We start from the raw sequence: 8970 nt of genomic DNA, 5'->3' as shown, positions 1-8970 counted from the left end.
AGGAACTCAGGACCGCGAGGGGTACACCCACACTCTGAGACAATGGGGATGTTCGTTCGGGAATTCACCAAGGCCAGCTGGCCTGAGTCTGAAAAAGCATCGGAAAAAACAGGACTTGCTGAACATAGCGGACAATGAGGACTACTGAGAACTCAAGAACAATGTTTTCCTTTAATAGAACCACTGGTGTGTATGAAGAAGCCACTTATTTTTTAGCTGCCCAGCTAGCTTAGACTTGAAATAATCACACATAAACTGTATTAATTAAATCACTGCTTGGCCTATTAGCTCTAACTTCTTATTGGATAACTCTTACATGTTAATTTAACCCATCTTGATTAATCTGTTCATCACCACGAGATGGTAGCCTACCAGCAAAGTTTCAACACATCTATCTCAGGCCGTGGCTCCATGGCATCTCCCTGACTCTGCCCTTCTTTCACTCAGCATTCAGTCTAGCTTTCCCTGCCTACCTAAGTTCTGCCTTGCTATATGTCTAAAGCAGTTCTTTATTCATTAACCAATAAAAACAACACAGAGACAGAAAGATCTCCCAAAACATTTCCCCTTTTCTGTTTAAACTGAAAGGAAGGCTTTAACTTTAAAATAGTAAAACTACATGTAACAAAACAGGTATCAAGCAAGAATTATAGTTACAATATTTATATCTACTTTATCTTTTATAATAACTAAGGAAAATACTATAACTATAAATTCTTTAACTCCATCAAAGACTGCAGAAGAATATATAATACTACCTAAGTGAACAATAAGTTCCTTGTAACCAATTTTCAAAACTCTAGAATTGACAGAGACATCTTGTTGTCTGTACAGTCACCCAAAATTCTTCTGTACCATTGGGTCATTAATCTTCAGCCTACAGGCACATAGTGCCCAGCAGACTTTTCAATGAAGCAGGAAATTTCAAAAACAGTTCTGCTTATATTGGCAGTTTGTCAGTCATTTTCTTTTGTGCCCTGCAGAATGTATGGCAGACTCTTTCCTGAAGCTGGAACTCAAAAGGACCATCTCACCTTTAAGCAAGTTCAGCAGTCATTTCCCTGTGAGTCCTGCCTGTCCAGTTTATCAATCAGGGCAGGCAAGACCAGCGTCTTACCTAAAATGACTAGTAAACTCCCTAAGGTGCCTCTTCAATGCCCATCTTCCTCTTGAAGTAATTGGTGCTGCCAGGTGCAGATACGTCTCATTGTCATGAAAAGTCCTAAATTCTTAATTATTTTAAATGCCATATTCTGAAGGTCTCTGAAAGATTTGAAGAAAATCTATCCATCTGAAATATATCTCTGTACATCTAGAAAATCTAACTAGCATGAGTATAATTGGCTATTACAGATGATTATCTATTAATTTATAGGTCTTAATTATACATTATATTTTTAAATGAGCAACACAAACAAAATGCCTTAATCAAGATATGTATATATACATATAAAAATTGACCTGAAACTTGTATCATTAAACCAAGAATTATACCAATGCAAATTATTTATATTTATAGCATATCCCCCTTTAAATGTAAACAAGTATTTGCAAATAATATTTGGTCATATGGGCACAGTTCTGTCCAAATTTCTTTCTGCTGTTTATTGTGTGGAGTAATTTTTTGAGGGGTGTATTTTTGAGGAGTGGTCAGGCAACCTTTCAGTAGGTCTTGGTCCATCAAACCATATTGGTCTAAAATTACTGTCAAAAGATCTGTATCATAGGTTTTGGGGAAAAGAAAATAATTGAAGAATCACAGAGAAAGAGATGCTTAAAGAAAAACATAGTACATACGTTAAGTGCAGACACTGACTTCTGATTGGAGAGTCATATGTTTAAGTGAGAACATATAGTTATATACATAATTTTGGTAGTTTCTGAGTTAATCTCAAAGTGTGGCTAAAGATATATATTTTCTTTTAAAAACTTTTTTTTAAAGTTTTGTATGTTTTGGTTACATTCATTTTCTGCTCAAACTCTTTCCCCCACTATATCCCCACAACTTCGTGACCTTTAAAAGGATATCATCTGGCTCTGCCCAAATATTCTTGAATGTTTGGTCTTCCATTGGAACATGGTCAAATTACCAGAAGCTACATTCTTAGAGAAAAATGTCTTTTCCTCGTCTAGCAGCTAACAATTGCCAATAGCAATGAGATAAGTCTTGGGATGTTATGCCTAACTCCCCTTTACATCAAGGGACTCTGGTAAGTGAAGTCATAGAGACATTCTGGTTGCATCAGGTTATAAGTACTAAAGTGAAAGTATGGGTCATGAGAATTGAACGAGGGAGTAATACCTGTTTTAATTGTATTAAAATTTATATCCACATGTATAAGATCTCCAAAAAATTACAGTTTTACATTTTGGAAAAAAATGTTGAACACAAAAAGAAACACACACATGAAAGAAATAGTTTATTCTGGAGCCAAATATGAACAATCATGGTCTAAGAAAACAAATTAGCCCAGGTTCCATACTTCAAAGTGGAAACAATTTCTGGAATATTTTTATGGTAACAGAAAAGAGAAACTTATAAATCAATGCATTTAAAGAGTACATAAAAATGGTAAGTTGCCAATTAGAACAGACAGAAGAAACTCAACTGTAGACTTTAGATGATATCTGATAGCATTCTTAGCCCTACCAATAGTAGAGAATCAGGTTTTGTTAAGAAAATAGTCAATATGTTTAAAAATTTGTTAATCTGTTTGATAATGTATTAGGTTTGATACAAAGCTTGGCAAAGGGTAGCTCTTTACAAGACTAAAACTAGTCTTAAATAAATAATAATTAGACTGCAAGAGCAGGAACAGCCACACTCTCTACAGTCACTGATGTTTTAAAATTTATTTATTTTACATCTTGGCCACAGTTTTCCCTACCTCCTCTACTACAAGTCCCCTCCTCAACCCTCCCTTTGCTCCTCCCCAAATCCATTCCACATCTCTTTCTGTTCAGGAATTGCCAGGCCTTCCGTAGATATCACCAATACATGGCAGATCAAGTTGCAGGAAGTTTGGCCAAAGTAAACCAGTAAGAGGAATAGTGTCCCAAAATCCCCCAAAAGAGGCAGAGACAGCCTCTGTTCCAACTGAAAGGAGACACAAAAGAAGACCAAGTTATACAACTATAACATACATGCAGAGAATCTAGATCAGAACCATGTGTACTCCCAGGTTGTCAATTTAGTCTCTGTGAGTTCCTATGTGCACAGATTAGTTGATTCTTTGGGTTTTCTTGTACTGTTCTTGACACCTCTAGTTTCTACAATTGTTCCACCTTCTCTTCAGAAGGATTCCCCAAGCTCATCATAATGTTTGGCTGATGGTCTTGTTTTGCCCGAATTGAGACTCCCAGAAAGATAACCACTGGAATCCAGTCAAGTCGAGAATACAAAAGCAAGATTTATTCAGTGTGCTCTCCAACCAGGTTGGGGTCTCAACCACTACCCAATGCAGTGCAGTAGGGAAGAGTCCCTCTCATCATTTGGGGTTGACATTATATAAACAAAAACCGCAAGCCAGGTTTACTCAGGGTCAAAGGGGTTAGTTTTGCTGAATACAGGGTGTGGACTACTTCTGTGTATCCTCTTCCTCCTTTAAGCAGCTACTTCTGTTTCTGTACATGTCCCCTGCCCTACCCTGAGCAGTTATTTTCTGCTCTTGTCTAGACCACAAAGCTGGGTGTTGACAGGGGGCTAGCTGCTAGGGACAGTTGGTTTTTTTCCCCTGTTGACTCCCGTGATGTTGCAAAGGACATGCATCTTAACCAGAACTTAATCAAGTAAAGCTTCTTAAAGTTTTCCATGTCCGTATAGTCTCTCTGTTTCCATTAGTGACATGATGAAGCCTCAACTAACTTATGTGGACAGCTTTTTTTCTAGAATTACCCTTTACAAAAGTAAGGCTATTCTGGAAAGTCTTGTATACTCAGGCCTTAGGTATGAGTCACTTATATTTTAACATTTTTATCTAAAATATGACTAAGTAGAAGGGATGTTATCTCTAATTAATAAGTTTACAGCAAGTGTGTTAATTGTGCTCAAATTCTTGGCTTCTAACTATAAGACGTTCCAATTGGACTCTAGGAAGCAGGACTCCAATCATTCACAAAGTTCTTCAATTTTTTCCATCTTCCTCTCTTGCCCCATTTTGAGATTTTCTAATCATGGTGACAAACCTTAGTCTTATAGCAAGTAACTATTTTGATAAATGGAGTTGTTTAATAGTTGAGCTTGTTGTTGTGGAGTGTTCTTTTACACTGTGTGATGATATGTCACTGTGATTGGTTTAATAAAAAGCTAAATAGGCAATAGCGAGGCAGGATTTTGGGGGCAGAGAGAAGGCTGGAAAGAAGAAAGGTGAAGTTGCCAGCCTAATTTAGACTAAGCAAGACACATAGGGGGTGAATAAGAAGCCATGAGCTACATGACAACTTAAAAATTAATAGAAATGATTGATTTTAAGTTATAAGTTAACTTATTAGAAACAAACCTAATTTATTGGACAAGCTTTCATAATTAATATTAAGTGGCTGTGTGGTTTCTTGGGAGCTGAAAAGTGGGACAGGAAAATCCACCAATACTAGGTGCTATGATCAGTGGCTTAGGGAGAACACTACCTCTTTATAGTTCACTGTAAATACTTTATATCTTTTTTGTAAATTGAAATTGAAATTTACTATTTATTTCCTCATTTTTTGATAAGAGTTTTTCTACGTAAGCCAAGCTGATCTCAAACTTGAATCCCATGATGCTTAATGATTGAGATTATAGCAAGCTCTGTAGTATTTGATTGTTTTATTAAATTAGAAAATGGCATGATATACATTTATTGGAAATCACATGATGTTTAAAAGTACATACACATTGTAGAAAACTATATATAGGTAAAACTTACAAATTTAGCAACTGTAAGGAACACAGTATGCTAAGTATAGTGACCCTACTGAAGAAGGGGCCCTTTGAACTTATTCCTCCTAAACAACTAAGAATCTGTATCCCCTTGCAATGAGAATTTCATGATCAATGGCCAGTGCTGTAGTTCCTAAGAGACAATGCTCTGCCACTCTTTATAATTAACCAAATAAGAGATAAATAGTGGTAAATCAGAGCAGGAACTATTGAGCAATGTCAAAATAGGGAGAAACAGAGAACCAGAATCTTAAGGAAAGGGCTATCAGTCTTAGTGTCATCTTCTTTTTCCCTATGTATATGCTACAGCTCCAAGGTATGTAACATATGAATCAAGGAGAGACAGAGAAAAAGCATGCACAATCTAGCATACTTGTTCAGGTGGTGATCTTCCATGTTGCCTATGGCGTCCTTGATTATTTTAGAGTTAGTAATATTAATTCTTATCAAGATTAGATATTTCCTGCTATCTGTAGTTTAGTTCTCTTTTAATACAGTGTTCTTCTGCCAGAACCTTTATTCCTGAAACACAAGGTTTACTTCAGGAGAGAATGACTCAGAGAAAGCATGTGACAAAATTAGAATTCAAAGGATATTGTCTCTTTCATTTTGGATTGGAACTGATAGGACTACTTTAGACATTTTAGCCAGGATTTTGCACAAACTGGTAGTTAAAGGAAACACTGTTAGTCTTAAAGGAAAACGTTCACCAATTTTAGATGACTATCATTAAATAGTGTGTCTCTATAGAGAGTAGAACATAAGCCTGACCCAGAGTTTCTTACAACAAAGAAACTAGAAACAGTACAAAAAAACTACCATAAAATTTTAGTCTATTTTAATTCTCTATCCAACACTTTCAGACCTATGTGAAAAGTTACTTCTTTCACCAAAAACCATTTTGCTTATTCCTTTTATGTTTGCTTAATGTTTGGTTAGTGTTTTGTAAACATGATACAGTTAGAAACATTTAGGAAGAGGGAATGCCACTTGAAAAGCATTACTCAATCACATTGGACTATAAGCAAGTATATAGAGCATTTTATTGATTAATATAATTCATGAAGGAGTGGCAATATTAGGAGGTGTGGCCCTTTTGAGGGGTTATAACTTTGTTAAGGAGGTGTGGCCTTGTTAGAGGAAGTATGTTAGTGTGAGGGTGGGTTTTGAGGTCTCCTATGCTCAAGTTAAACCCAGTGAAACTGACCTCCTTACTGATGCCCAGAGATCAAGATGTAAAATCTCAGCTTCTAATCTAGCACCATTTTGTTTCCATGACAGCCACTCCTTATGGGCCTAGGATTCAAGCACATAAGTCTATTGGGGTGATTCCAAACCACAACTATGCCCATTGTATGCATTTAAAATCTTTTGTATGGTTTTGTTGACTTCCCATGGGAGGCCTTACTCTTTTGGAAGAGTCGATGGGAGGTGGGTTAGGGGGAGGCAGGGGAGAAGTAGGAGGTGTGGTGGGAGGGGAAAACTATAGTTGGTATTTGAAATAAATAAAAGATTTTTAAAAATTGTAGAGAAAAACTAAAATAAAATAAATGTCCTATATAGAGTTGATAAAAAGTACTAAGAAGACTGTGAGATATTAGGAGTACTGGCCACATTCTCTGATTGAACAATCTCCTCCTTGTTTTGCAATTAGTGAGACAAACTCAATTCCTCTGCATTAAAAGCACAGTGAGCATCCCATGGATTGCTCTTGGCTTTCTGTTAGTTTTAATTTATGTAATTTCTTTAGTTCCATGGCTCACCACCATATTAAAAATAAAGATTCACCTCCCCCAAATCCTTACTCTCTTGCAGTCTTTTGTATTCTTTATATCTTCTTCCATCACCTCTTATACATTACAATGTCTAATTTATGTATCATTTTTATTGAATTTATTACCAGGGATTAAATAACCTCATGGCAGAAGTAACTTCTGCTTTGCTTTGAGTTGCAAATAAACTTCCAAGAAGAGTTCATCACCTAAAATACATTTTATAAGTGTAGGAAAATTGCCTAAATATAAAAACTGTAGCTATTAGGGTATGGATGAAAATTGTAAAATTTGGCAGGTAATGCAGGAGAACACTGTAAAAAGGGAATCTCAGACAAATGTAGATGATTGGGAAGAACAATGTTGAGAAGAAAATTTAAACAATCTTGTGTCATCCTTTGTTTTTTATTTATTTACTACTTAATTTATATAACCACTAGCTTATTTAATCATAAATATAAATATTATTGGCTTCAATATTGTCCTATATTGTGTTTACTCTGCAATATGTTATACATTCTATCATTCAGAAGTATTTCATGATATATGACTGCAGCAAGGTAATAAATTTCCCAAAAACTAAACTGTACCTTAAATAGAAAACCACTTTAGGAATGTTCGTGAATATGCAGTCATTACTTTAAAAATCCCAGAGATGGGTCAGCAATCTTTAGATTTTTCTCTATCATGGTTGATAATATTTAATGAAAAATTAAAGTGTTACTTTGTGTTTGATAAATAAAAGATGAGTGTCTTTTGAATAAGAAGAGAACATTTATTTTGTGATGATAAAATTTATATAAAATTTGCTTGAGTGTTATTTTGCAGTATATTTGCCTATGAAATATAGTGAGCATTTTGAGTCATGCCCAACTCCATATCACAAATGTCTAAAGGAAAATTATGATCTCCCCCAAAAACATATGTCATAGGATAGGAAAATAACCACTGTAGCTTTTATTTGATGTACTTTCTTATCCCTGCTTAAGTCTGAGGTATTAGAGGAATCAAATAAAATACTGTTTAGGTCTTAGACAGGTTCATTACTACTAGCTCTACTTCATATTTTATCTGAAGACTTATGGTCCCTGCATCCTTGTCTGGTAAGTTTTCTATTTCATAATGTACACTGAATATCATATTTTTATTGTTGAAGAAATAATTGAACTATATATTCCAATTAAAGAGAATAAAATGAAATAATTTGTGCTTTGCTTTTTTGTTGCTGTAAACTCATGATTTTATCTAAATTAGTGACAAGTAAGGAAGAAATTTTTATGAAGAGTGATTTTATCTAAATTAGTGACAAGTAAGGAAGAAATTTTTATGAAGAGTGATTTTATCTAAATTAGTGACAAGTAAGGAAGAAATTTTTATGAAGAGTATAAATCATAAATAGCTGTGATAGTTTAATTAATTATTTTCAGTGTTAATAATTTTCAGTCTTTTAAATTAATGTGTGATGTTAAAATTTGTTTACCATTTTGAGAATTAATCACTTCTATAGATGCTCATAAAACTCCTATCCTCAAACCAAAATACATTAGTTCCCTCCCTGTTACGTAGTTAATGACTTATTTTTTTAAATTTATTTATTTAATAAGGATTTCTGCCTCCTGCCCGCCCCCGCCTCCCATTTCCCTCCCTCTCCACGATCAAGTCCCCCTCCCTCATCAGCTCGAAGAGCAATCAGGGTTCCCTGACCTGTGGGAAGTCCAAGGACCACCCACCTCTATCCATGTCTAGTAAGGTGAGCATCCAAATAGCCTAGGCTCCCCCAAAGCCAGTACATGCAGTAGGATCAAAAACCCACTGCGATTGATCTTCAGTTCTCAGTATTCCTCATTGTCCGCTATGTTCAGCTAGTCCGGATTCATCCCAGGCTTTTTCACCCAGGCCAGCTGGCCTTGGTGAGTTCCCAATAGAACATCCCCATTGTCTCAGAGTGGGGGTGCACCCCTCGCGGTCCTGAGTTCCTTGCTCGTGCTCCCTCCCCTTCTGCTCCTGATTTGGACCTTGAGACTTCTGTCCGGTGCTCCAATATGGGTTTCTGTCTTTGTCTCCTTTCATCGCCTCATGAAGGTTAATATTCAGGAGGATGCCGATGTGTTTGTCTTTGGATTCACCTTCTTATTTAGCTTCTCTAGGATCGTGACTTATAAGCTCAAAGTCCTTTATTTATGGCTAGAAAACAAATATGACTGAGTACATCCCATGTTCCTCTTTTTGGGTCTGGCTTACCTCACTCAGGATAATGTTTTCTATTTCCATCCATTTGTA

Source organism: Microtus ochrogaster, linkage group LG5, assembly GCF_000317375.1.
Source record: "Microtus ochrogaster isolate Prairie Vole_2 linkage group LG5, MicOch1.0, whole genome shotgun sequence".
Classification (NCBI taxonomy): domain Eukaryota; kingdom Metazoa; phylum Chordata; class Mammalia; order Rodentia; family Cricetidae; genus Microtus; species Microtus ochrogaster.
The sequence above is the reverse complement of the archived record's forward strand: the minus strand, read 5'-3'. Positions refer to the sequence as shown.